The sequence below is a fragment of the Clupea harengus genome, unplaced genomic scaffold (assembly GCF_900700415.2).
Source record: "Clupea harengus unplaced genomic scaffold, Ch_v2.0.2, whole genome shotgun sequence".
Classification (NCBI taxonomy): domain Eukaryota; kingdom Metazoa; phylum Chordata; class Actinopteri; order Clupeiformes; family Clupeidae; genus Clupea; species Clupea harengus.
This window is the reverse complement of record NW_024879645.1, coordinates 71,669-82,500: the sequence shown is the minus strand read 5'-3', so window position 1 is coordinate 82,500 and position 10,832 is coordinate 71,669. Positions and strand designations below refer to the sequence as shown.

Sequence of the window (10,832 nt, the reverse complement as noted above, 5' to 3'; positions counted from 1 at the left end):
TTATTGTCACGTGAGCGGTGCACTTGCTCAGGTGGCGTAGCACTACACCCCACGACTGCGGGCGTTGCTAAACCCCATGCCTTAGACCTGTGATCTGATGCCCACCAACACACTGTTGTTTACGCTCAATCAAGAATCACTGCGCCACGACACACTGCGCCACGACACACTGCGCCACGACACACTGCACCACGACACACTTGCTCAGGTGGCGTAGCGCTGCACCCCACACTGCGGCGCTGCTAAACCCATGCCTTACACCTGTGGATCTGACGACCACCAACACACTGTTGTTTACGCTCAATCAATAATCACTGCACCACGACACACTGCGCCATGACACACTGCACCACGACACACTGTTGTTTACGCTCAATCATGAATCACTGCACCACGACAAACTGCACCACGACACACTGCGCCACGACTAGGGTTGGGTACCGAGAACCGGTACCAATATGGAACCGGTTCCAATACAACCGGTACCTACCCGGACCGAAATGCAACGCCGATTTCGGTGCCTGAGCCAATTGAACACGGTCGCTAGGCAGATTCTGTGGGGCACATGTAAAACTGCCCCAGCTCCCAATGTAAACTTTGTCCTGTGTCGCTCACGCTCATTGGTGTTTTCATAGCAACAGGCCCACGACACACTGCGCCACGACACACTGCGCCACGACACACTGCACCACGACACACTTGCTCAGGTGGCGTAGCACTACACTCCATACTGTGGCGCGGCTAAACCCATGCCTTACACCTGTGGATCTGACGCACACCAACACACTGTTGTTTACGCTCAATCATGGTTGACCTTATTGCGTCATCAGTTCTTTTTTTCATGACTGAGGAAATGTGACGGACTGAACTGTGGACTCGTGCTGTACTGAATGGGTCACTCAATGGGTAACACCAGGGGCCTGTTCCTACGCAACACCAGGGTGAAGTTAGCCAGTCGCCGCTCAGAAAGGGTCAGTTGGGCATGTTCATACTTACACAGGAGAGCCAGCCAGTCATGTGCCTTCACAGAGTGACCAAGATGGGCATGTTCATTCTCTGGTGGCTCAGCCAGCCAGTAATGTTCCTTCACAGAGAGCCAATCTGGGCAGGTCTGACACTGGTTCAGCCAGTCGGTCTTGTTCCCACAGAGAGGGTTAACTGGGCATGTTCGTCCTCACACAGGTTCAGCTAGACGGTCGTGTGCCTTCACAGAGAGGGTCAGCTGGGTGCATTCACTCTGACATGGGGTCAGGCACCCAGTCACGCTCCCACACAGAGGGTCTGCTGGACATTCATGTTCCCAAACAGAGGATCTGCTAGACATTCATGTTCCCCACACAGAAAGGTTTAGCTGGGCATGTTCATTCTCACAGAGGGTCACATAGTCAGCCATGTTCCCACACACACAGGGTTTAGGTCATGGCTAACTAGCTGTGTTCCCTCACAAGGAAGGTCAGTCGAGTCAATCCTCCTACTCCAGTGAGGTGGCGGTGCATAGATATAGCAGGTCAGCTAGCAGAGGGTAACGTAGACAGACTGTTTTACTGAGTATGCAGTGCCTAGATAGAGCAGGTCAGATAGCAGAGGGTAACGTAGATAGACTGTTTTACTGAGTATGCAGTGACTAGATTGAACAGGTCAGATAGCAGAGGGTAACGTAGATAGACTGTTTTACTGAGTATGCAGTGCATATGGTGATGATGGAGCAAACATGTGAATGAGAGATGAGAAGGGTGTAGTGTGTGTTGAGCTCCTGTAGTATCAGCAGGGTGTGTCTGTATCTGTAGTATTAGCAGGCTGTGTGTCTGTGTGTAGTATTAGCAGGCTGTGTGTCTGTATCTGTAGTATTAGCAGGCTGTGTGTCTGTATCTGTAGTATTAGCAGGCTGTGTGTCTGTGTGTAGTATTAGCAGGCTGTGTGTCTGTGTGTAGTATTAGCAGGCTGTGTGTCTGTATCTGTAGTATTAGCAGGCTGTGTGTCTGTATCTGTAGTATTAGCAGGCTGTGTGTCTGTGTCTGTAGTATTAGCAAGCTCTGTGTCTGTAGTATTAGCAGGCTGTGTTCCGCAGTATTAGCAGGCTGTGTGTCTGTGTCTGTAGTATTAGCAGGCTGTGTGTCTGTATGTGTAGTATAAGCAGGCTGTGTCTGTATCTGTAGTATTAGCAGGCTGTGTGTGTGTGTGTGTGTGTATCTGTAGTAGTAGCAGGCTGTGTGTGTGTGTGTGTGTGTGTGTGTCTGTATGTGTAGTATTAGCAGGCTGTGTGTCTGTATGTGTAGTATTAGCAGGCTGTGTGTGTGTGTGTGTGTGTGTGTGTGTGTGTGTGTATCTGTAGTATTTGCAGGCTGTGTGTGTGTGTGTGTCTGTGTGTGTCTGTGTGTGTCTGTATGTGTAGTATTAGCAGGCTGTGTCTGTATCTGTAGTATTAGCAGGCTGTGTGTGTGTGTGTCTGTATGTGTAGTATTAGCAAGCTGTGTGTGTGTGTGTGTGTGTGTGTCTGTATGTGTAGTATTAGCAGGCTGTGTGTCTGTATGTGTAGTATTAGCAGGCTGTGTGTGTGTGTGTATGTGTAGTATTAGCAGGCTCTGTGTGTGTGTGTGTGTGTGTGTGTGTGTGTGTGTGTGTGTGTCTGTATCTGTAGTATTGCAGGCTGTGTGTCTGTATGTGTAGTATTAGCAGGCTGTGTGTGTGTGTGTGTGTGTGTGTGTGTGTGTGTGTCTGTATCTGTAGTATTAGCAGGCTGTGTGTGTGTGTTGTGTATCTGTAGTATTAGCAGGCTGTGTGTGTGTGTGTGTGTGTGTGTGTGTGTGTAGTATTAGCAGGCTGTGTGTGTGTGTGTGTAGTATTAGCAGGCTGTGTGTGTGTGTGTGTGTGTGTGTGTGTGTGTGTGTGTGTGTGTGTGTGTAGTATTAGCAGGCTGTGTGTGTGTGTGTGTGTGTGTAGTATTAGCAGGCTGTGTGTGTGTGTGTGTGCTGTATCTGTAGTATTAGCAGGCTGTGTGTGTATCTGACTGGGCCTGACCCGTCCCCTGCTGCTGGCGCTGTCTTGTCTTTCAGCGAGCTGCTTATTGGGACTGATGCCTCTGCCCCTGTAATTACCACAAGTGTGTGTGTGTGTGTGTGTGTGTGTGTGTGTGTGTGTTGTGTGTGTGTGTTTCTGTCTGTCTGTGCCTGGGGCTATTTAACCCCCTTTACAGTCAGACACACACACACACACACACACACACACACACACACACACACACACACACACACACCCTGAACCCGACACCACCTTGTTTATCTGCCTACTGGGAGGTCCTAGCACCCTAGCCTCCTGTCCTGGGACTAGCAGGGGTTGAGGGGAAGAGGAAGAAGAATGTTTCCCCCTCCCCCTTCTCTTGTGCTCATTCATTGCTCTCCTGTGTGTGTGTGTGTGTGTGTGTGTGTGTGTGTGTGTGTAGGATTCCTTCGTGTCTCCTTAACTCCTTAACACAGGAAGAGGTATTTCTTTTTTGCAGTTTTTGATAAAGCCTGGTATAGCCTCAACTCCCCTGATTTGTACTGCACCACAAGGGTACTTTGGACAGTAACCTTAAAATTACAGCAGGGGTGTTGCTGTTTGGGCCAGGTTGTATGAGGGCAGCTGGTGGTTGCTTTCTGTGTGTGTGTGTGGTGTGTGTGTGTGTGTGTGTGTGTGTGTGTGTGTGTGTGTGTGTTTGTATACGAGCTGAGGTGAGAGGAGTCTTATCTCCTGGACAGCTAGTGTGTGTGTGTGTGTGTGTGTGGACAGCTAGTGTGTGTGTGTGTGTGTGTGTAAGTGGACAGCTAGTGTGTGTGTGTGTGTGTGTGTGTGTGTGTGTGTGTGATTGTGTGTGTAAGTGGACAGCTAGTGTGTGTGTAAGTGGACAGCTAGTGATTGTGGTGTGTGTGTGTGTGTGTGTAAGTGGACAGCTAGTGTTTGTGGTGTGTGTGTAAGTGGACAGCTTGTGTGTGTGTGTGTGTGTGGTGTGAGTGTGAGGGCACAGTGAGGGAGTCACTGCTGTGCTGTCAGGATGGGGCTGTCTGACATGTTGTCTTTAGCAGATAAGTGAGGGGGGTGATATTTACCAGCCCTGCTCACCAGATGGGATCCTCTTGGAGGATACACAGCAAACAGAGAGAGAAGGGTGAAAGGGGGAAGTGTATATGTGTGTGCATGTGAGTGTGTGTGTGTGTGTGTGTGTGTGTCCATGGGAGTGTGTGTGTTTGTGTGAAGGTTGGCCGGGTGCTGCTCTGGCTTGGGAATCAATTTCTGGAAGCTTCTGTCCCCTCTGTCAGGATGAGATGTCAGTGTGAAAAATGGAGGAGGAGGAGGAGGAGTAGTATGTTTGTGTTAGAAGGATGTGTGTGTGCAAGCAAATGCAGCACTGTATTTGAGAGAAACACTATGTTTGTTTGTCAGAGTGTGTGTGCATGCAACAGCATTTGTTAGATTAGGGTGGATTGGTATGTATGTGTGTGTGTGTGTGTGTGTGTGTGCGCGTTTATGTGTGTGTTGGATGTTGGCAGTCAGGGCAGGGGGAAGGATGGCAGATTGATGAATGAAAAGACAAATCTGTAATGGAGCATTCCTCTCCCCTTCTCCCCTCTCCTCTCCTCTTCTCTTCTCCTCTTCTCTTCTTCTCTTCTCTTCTCCTGTCTTCTCTTGTACTCCCCCCTCTCTCCCCGTCTCATTGTGCTGTGGACTTTATTGGCCTGGTGTTCCTGCCTTGGTGCCAGCAGCATTGGAGTGTCCTGGGGGAGGGAGGGCGGGGGGGGAGGGGGGGTTGAGGGGGTGTTTCTCTGAAGTACAGTGTGTCTCTGCTCTCATCCTGAGATCAGTCATTCAGGGCTTCGGCTCCAGAGCCCAACTTGAAAATGTCATTCCTGCTCCGCGCCAACACACACACACACACACACACACACACACACACACACACACACACACACACACACACACACACACACACACGCATAGCCAACTCTGAGAGTGGAAACAGCTTCTGTCTCCCTCCTCCACATGAATCACTGCGCCTTAAATAGAGCCTTTTTTTCCCCCCGGCTGGATAACCCAGAGCCCTGACACACAGCTGGGCCGGAATGGGTCTAGCCGAGAGCCGAGCGCCGCCAGCAACACTGAAAACTGACATCTTTCAAGCCAAAGACACAAACACACACACACACACACACACCCATCTTTAAAGCCAAAGACGACCCCAGCTGCCACGCAGACAAGAGAAGATCTCTATTTAAGACAAAAAAAAGACTCTCATTTTTCCATATATCACATTTTCCACATGCCAGTGTGGTATATGGACAGGTCTAATGACAAGGCTGAGGGTATATGCAGTTTCTTGTGGTAGAAGCTCCCAACAGTGCTCATCTGCTGGAGGCTAAGAGGCTAACACCCCCAGGCATTAACCACCCTGAAATGATAGAAAGTTGCTTTAATGCGTCATCTCACATCACGCTGTGTGCTTCAAATGCTGTGGTAAGCTTCAGAGATCATTATGGTCTGGCGTCACTAATGAGTATCTGAGAGTAGTAAACCAGTGGTTGATATCAGATGAGTGAGATGCACTATCATGTGTAATTGGTGTGTTGTGCAAGATGGACATGTGGATACAAGATGGTGTATGTGTAGTGATTGTGTAGCACAGTTGTAATGTGTCAGGGTGTTTATAGTTATTGTGTACATTTAGGATGTGTAATTAGTCTGCACTGTGTATATTATATAAGATATATACTGACTCTTCTCTCTCTCTCTCTCTCTCTTCTCTCTCTCTGTGGTGTGTGTGTGTGTGTGTGTGTGTGTGTGTGTGTGTGTGTGTGTGTGTGTGTGTGTGGTGTGTGTGTGTGTGTGTGTGTGTGTGTGTGTGTGTGTGTGTGTGTAGGATGTGAAGATCTTCCGGGCCCTGATCCTGGGGGAGCTGGAGAGAGGTCAGAGCCAGTACCAGGCCCTCTGCTTCATCTCGCGCCTCAGCCACAATGAGATCATCCCCAGCGAGTCTATGGCACGCCTCAGACAGGTTAGTACTGCCCACGCACACACACACACACATACACACACACACATCGGCATCAGATAGGTTAGCATTGCCTACACACACTACAGCCTCATAGGGTCACCCAAACAGGCTTACTAGTCCCACAACAGCATCCGAGGGAGGGTGGCACCACACACAACAGCATCCGAGGGGAGGGTGGCGTTAAAGGGGAGTCCAGTACAGCTTTGGTCAAATCCACTTTCACCAGAATGGCAGACTGCACTTTTAAGACATGTTATTCATGACACATGCATATGTTGAAATAACAATGAAGGCTCACTTGACTGGACTTGACTCACTAGATCTGACAGGCAGTTCTGGAGGTGACCATAAGGTATAGCGGGGTCCGTTTGAAACAGATGGTGGCTGCCTTGTTGCTTGGCTGCCCTAATAGCATGGCTTTGTCCCTTACACTGGACAGGAAGTGTGTGTAGAGGACATGACTGTTTCACAACGGGACGAGTTCAGCAGAATGAGTGAGTAGGAAGTGATGTCATTCTTTTTGTCCGCAGAAAAACCCGCACGCAATCCGCACGGCGGAGGAACGTCGCGGCGTGGAGGAGATGACCATGAGCGTGGCGGGAACCTGACGCGGACCTGGCAGCTGAGCGCACACATCCACAAACATGTGCGCGTGGCCCGCGAGGCCGTCTACACACGAGAGGCTGACGTCAAACACTGGCTGTGGAGCGAGGCGAGTTGCCCCGTAATTACACGCCGCCCGACACACACACACACACACCACCACACCACCAACACACACACACACCACCCAACACACACACACACACACACACACCCACACACACACACACAACACACACACCCACACACACACACACCACCCAACACACACACACACCACCCAACACACACACACACATCCAACACACACACACACCATCTCAACACACCACACACACCCACAACACACACCACAACACACACAACCACGCCTGGCTAGGCGTTCACACAGCTGGCTGACATCATCATCCGTCTTCACATCCATCCACCATGAAATCATCAGAAATTATACCATTTTATATTTGTAAACTAGTACTTTTGGTTTTTTATATTTTTGTATTTCTGTTGCTGGAGGCAACGCTGCTTTGAAGATGTTTAGTTTAGTTGAAGGGTTCGGCCTGAGGGAGAAGCTCGGTCTCCAGAAGCACTGGAAGGTTCAACACTATGGGAACAAAATAACATTTTATTTGACATGGTCAGCACAACACATATAGCACAACACAGAACACTTAGTGAAACAGCACACAATCAGAATTCACTTTGGAAATCACCAGAATTCACTGAAAATGAAATAAAAATGTTAATCTCTGCTCATTATGACAACACGTAGTATCATAGCTAAAGAGACCTGACTTCTAGCACGGACGCTGTAGAACATCAGTACACTTTGTAATTCACTAGTAGAATATCTGTAATTCACCAGTAGAATATCTGTAAGTCACCAGTAGAAAATCTGTAATTCAATCAAATCTGATGTGTTTGTGATAAAGCACTGACAAAACATAGACAGTGTGGATCAGCAGTAGTAGATTGTGGAGAGTAATAATAAACTCTGATGGCGTTTGTGGTGATTTGTCTCCCCCTGCAGGTGTGGAGGGCTCCATGTTCGAGCCACTCCCTCAGGCAGCGGACACGCCAGGGCTGCAGAGCTGCTCGCTGACGCAGGACATGTGGCAGCCCTGCTCCTGCTCCTACGGCCTGCGCCTGGAGTGGTACCCCTGCCTGCTCAAATACTGCCGCAACCGCGACACCACCGGCCGCGGAAACCCCTACAAGTGTGGAATCAAGAGCTGCAGTAAGGGCTACCACTTCACGTACTACGTCCCCCACAAGCAACTCTGCCTCTGGGACGGAGAGGCCTAGCCAGGACAGACACACACACACACACACACACACACACACACACACAGACAGACGAACAGAGAGAGCGGCATGATGGGATTGCTGAGTTAGCAACGCTAACGCCTCTGTGTGGCTGTTGGTGGCGCTCTTTCTAGTTGGTAATGATCAGCAGGACAGACTCCAGCTCCAACACTGTGTCAACCCAAAAATAAGAGTAGTCCATCAGGGTGGGGGGGAGGGTAGAAGAGGAAGGGAGGAGGAGAAGAGAGGAAAGGAAAGGAGAGGAGAGGGGAGCAGAGGGGAGGGGAGGAGTAGAGAGGGGAGGAGAGGGGTGACGAGCACAGTGGACAGACTCAGGAGGGGAATATGAGAGCAGAGATCTGACCACCAGAACAAGTGTCAGTGTCTTATGCAGCCTAGTGCCTGCGTATGAGGAGCAGCACAGTCTGTGTGTGTGTGTGTGTGTGTGTGTGTGTGATAGACACAAAATTCCTCTGTGTGTGTGTGTGTGTGAGAGAGGGGATAGGGGGGGTATGTGAGGGGGCAGGATGGGGGCACTGCAGCTCAAAAGAACTCTTTGTGAGATCTAAAGGGCCTCTTCTAATATATATGCATATGGCTGAAGAGAACAGCCATCTCCACAACATGCCTGGGCTGTGAAATCAATCACTGAAACTACAGATCCCAAGATGCATTGCATGGATATGACTGTGGGATGAAGGAACTGTGAGCCAAGACTATTTTTTTTAATTTGTTTATATGTACAGTAGTGTAGTCTTTGTATAGTCCTCTGCTATTTTGCTGGTTCACACCAATTCAGGTTGTTTGTATTTTGTTTTGATTACTGTTCGTTATTTATTTTGTTTGCAAAAAGAAATGATCAAAGAAGCTAATGAACAACATGCACAAGTGGAATCTAACACCGTTCACTCTGATGTCATTTTTGTTTTGTGTCGTGTCATACTCTCTGGTTAATGATTCCTTCCTGACCTGTATTTCTCTAAGTGTGAGGATCTGTCTCTAATGACCTAGTCATGTGTGTGTGTGTGTGTGTGTGTGTGTGTGTGTGTGTGTTGTGTCCTGGTGTCTTGCTCACCAGCCAGTAGAGGAGGAAGGTCTCGTGTCCTTGAGAGTTGGTCTCTCACGCCTTTGATTGTTGCATTCCAGTGGCCTTAACATTAACACATTTCTAGTTCACTTACTTTGACTTCTGTGAGCAGAATTGAGGGTGTGTGTGTGTGTGTGTGTGTGTGTGTGTGTGTGTGTGTGTGTGTGTGTGTGGTGTGTGTGTGTGTGTGTGTGTGTGTGTGTGTGTGTGTGTGTATGTATACACATATTTAGTTGTATCTGTGTGTGTGTTCATTTGTTTCATTTCAATCTTTATCATTGAATGTAGACTTTCAGTTGATAGATAGGGGACCAAAAGGGTTAAAGCACATTCCAGAGCACACGTGTCATCTTTAGATGACGAATAGTTCACCTTGATCTAACACAGTGACGTCATCACGCTCATGTTATGTCACAACACCGGATCGAAACCCTACAGTCGCGTGAACTAAACCTCATGTCCTGACGTCTTATTGCAAGGATTTAAGCGAAACCAAAGTCTACCTATACAAATGGAGTTATGGCAGTTATGGCAACGTAAGGTTGTGGATGTATGGCTACTTAGAGCTTCACGTGGCATACTCTTAGGCATTCTGTAAAAGCCACCATCACTACTGTGGGCATTAAGCCTCCATCTGTTATCACAACTGTGATGTCAATTTGACAAAGCTTTCATTGTTACATCACGTTTGCTTGTCTGACTTTTTATGATGCAGTATGTTTAAAGATTTAATGTTTTTTTTTTTTTTTTTTTTTTTTTTAAACACCCCATAGAAGAACATTGTCAAGCTACACTAAATTTCCTTTTTGTTAGAAAGAGCAATGTTTTATTTGGTTGCTTGTGTATTTTTCTTTTTTTTTACATGTTTAGAGAGACAGAATGTGTTAGTATGTAGGCTAAAGCACAGATTAGGATCTGAAACAATAACGGTACTGCTTCTAAATACATTTACATTTAACCTGTTGAGAGATTTCACATTGGTATATCACGCCCCAACTATCAAGCCAAATGATTGTGTAAAATGTCAGACTTTCAGCCATTTTTGATGAACAAGTGCCTTAATACCGACATGTTTATTGGTTGCTTTGTTAAGTTAGAGTGGACATATTTTTATATAAAAAAATATTCAGTTAGGACTCAAACCATGACGACAGTGAAAATGAAGTAACAATTTTCAAATAAAATGTATATCTTTACAGATGTCTCCCGGTGAATTCTTGTGTGTGTTTGTGTGGTACGTTTCCTGTTATTCCATACATGCTCTTTATGTTGAAGTCGTGCTTTCCGTGTTAGTCAAAGGTGATCTATAAACATGTTTTAGTCTTAAATGTATCAGTGAGCTCAGAGACAATCTTTATGCTACAGCATAAGACCTGGCCTGTGCTGGTATTTAGAAAAAAGCACGGCATGCATGTCGTTCTACAACCGGACCAGCAGGTGTCGCGCCTTCTCCGGATGGAAGGAGCATCTGTCGCCTGGAAACAAGAACACCCTCTTCTTTTTGTAGAGATCGTTGTTGATTCCTCGCGAATAATGCCACTTTTGTTTATGTGGAGCACTGGGTACTGTCTCCGTGAAGACGTTGTTTGTTGCGAATGATTCAGACAGTGCCTTTCTTTCTTGAGGCCTGAGACTTGAAGGGGGATGTTGGTTATATTCGCTTTAAACGTTCCAACAGGCCCGGTGCCACGATGATCCGAGCGTCACTACTGTGGACATAACAAGTGAATACACCGATCCTGGTTCTCCGATGGAACTGTGGTTCTTGAATAGTTCAGGTAGGCTAATTCATTATAGAACAAGTAGCCTACGCCA

At 47.6% G+C, this 10,832-nt stretch overlaps 1 pseudogene; it reads left to right on the top strand.

The window, feature by feature from the left end:
• The window catches only part of LOC122129442, an 18,691-nt pseudogene extending 10,267 nt beyond the window's left edge, over nucleotides 1–8,424 (top strand).
• Nucleotides 8,425–10,832: the final 2,408 nt, after the last annotated feature.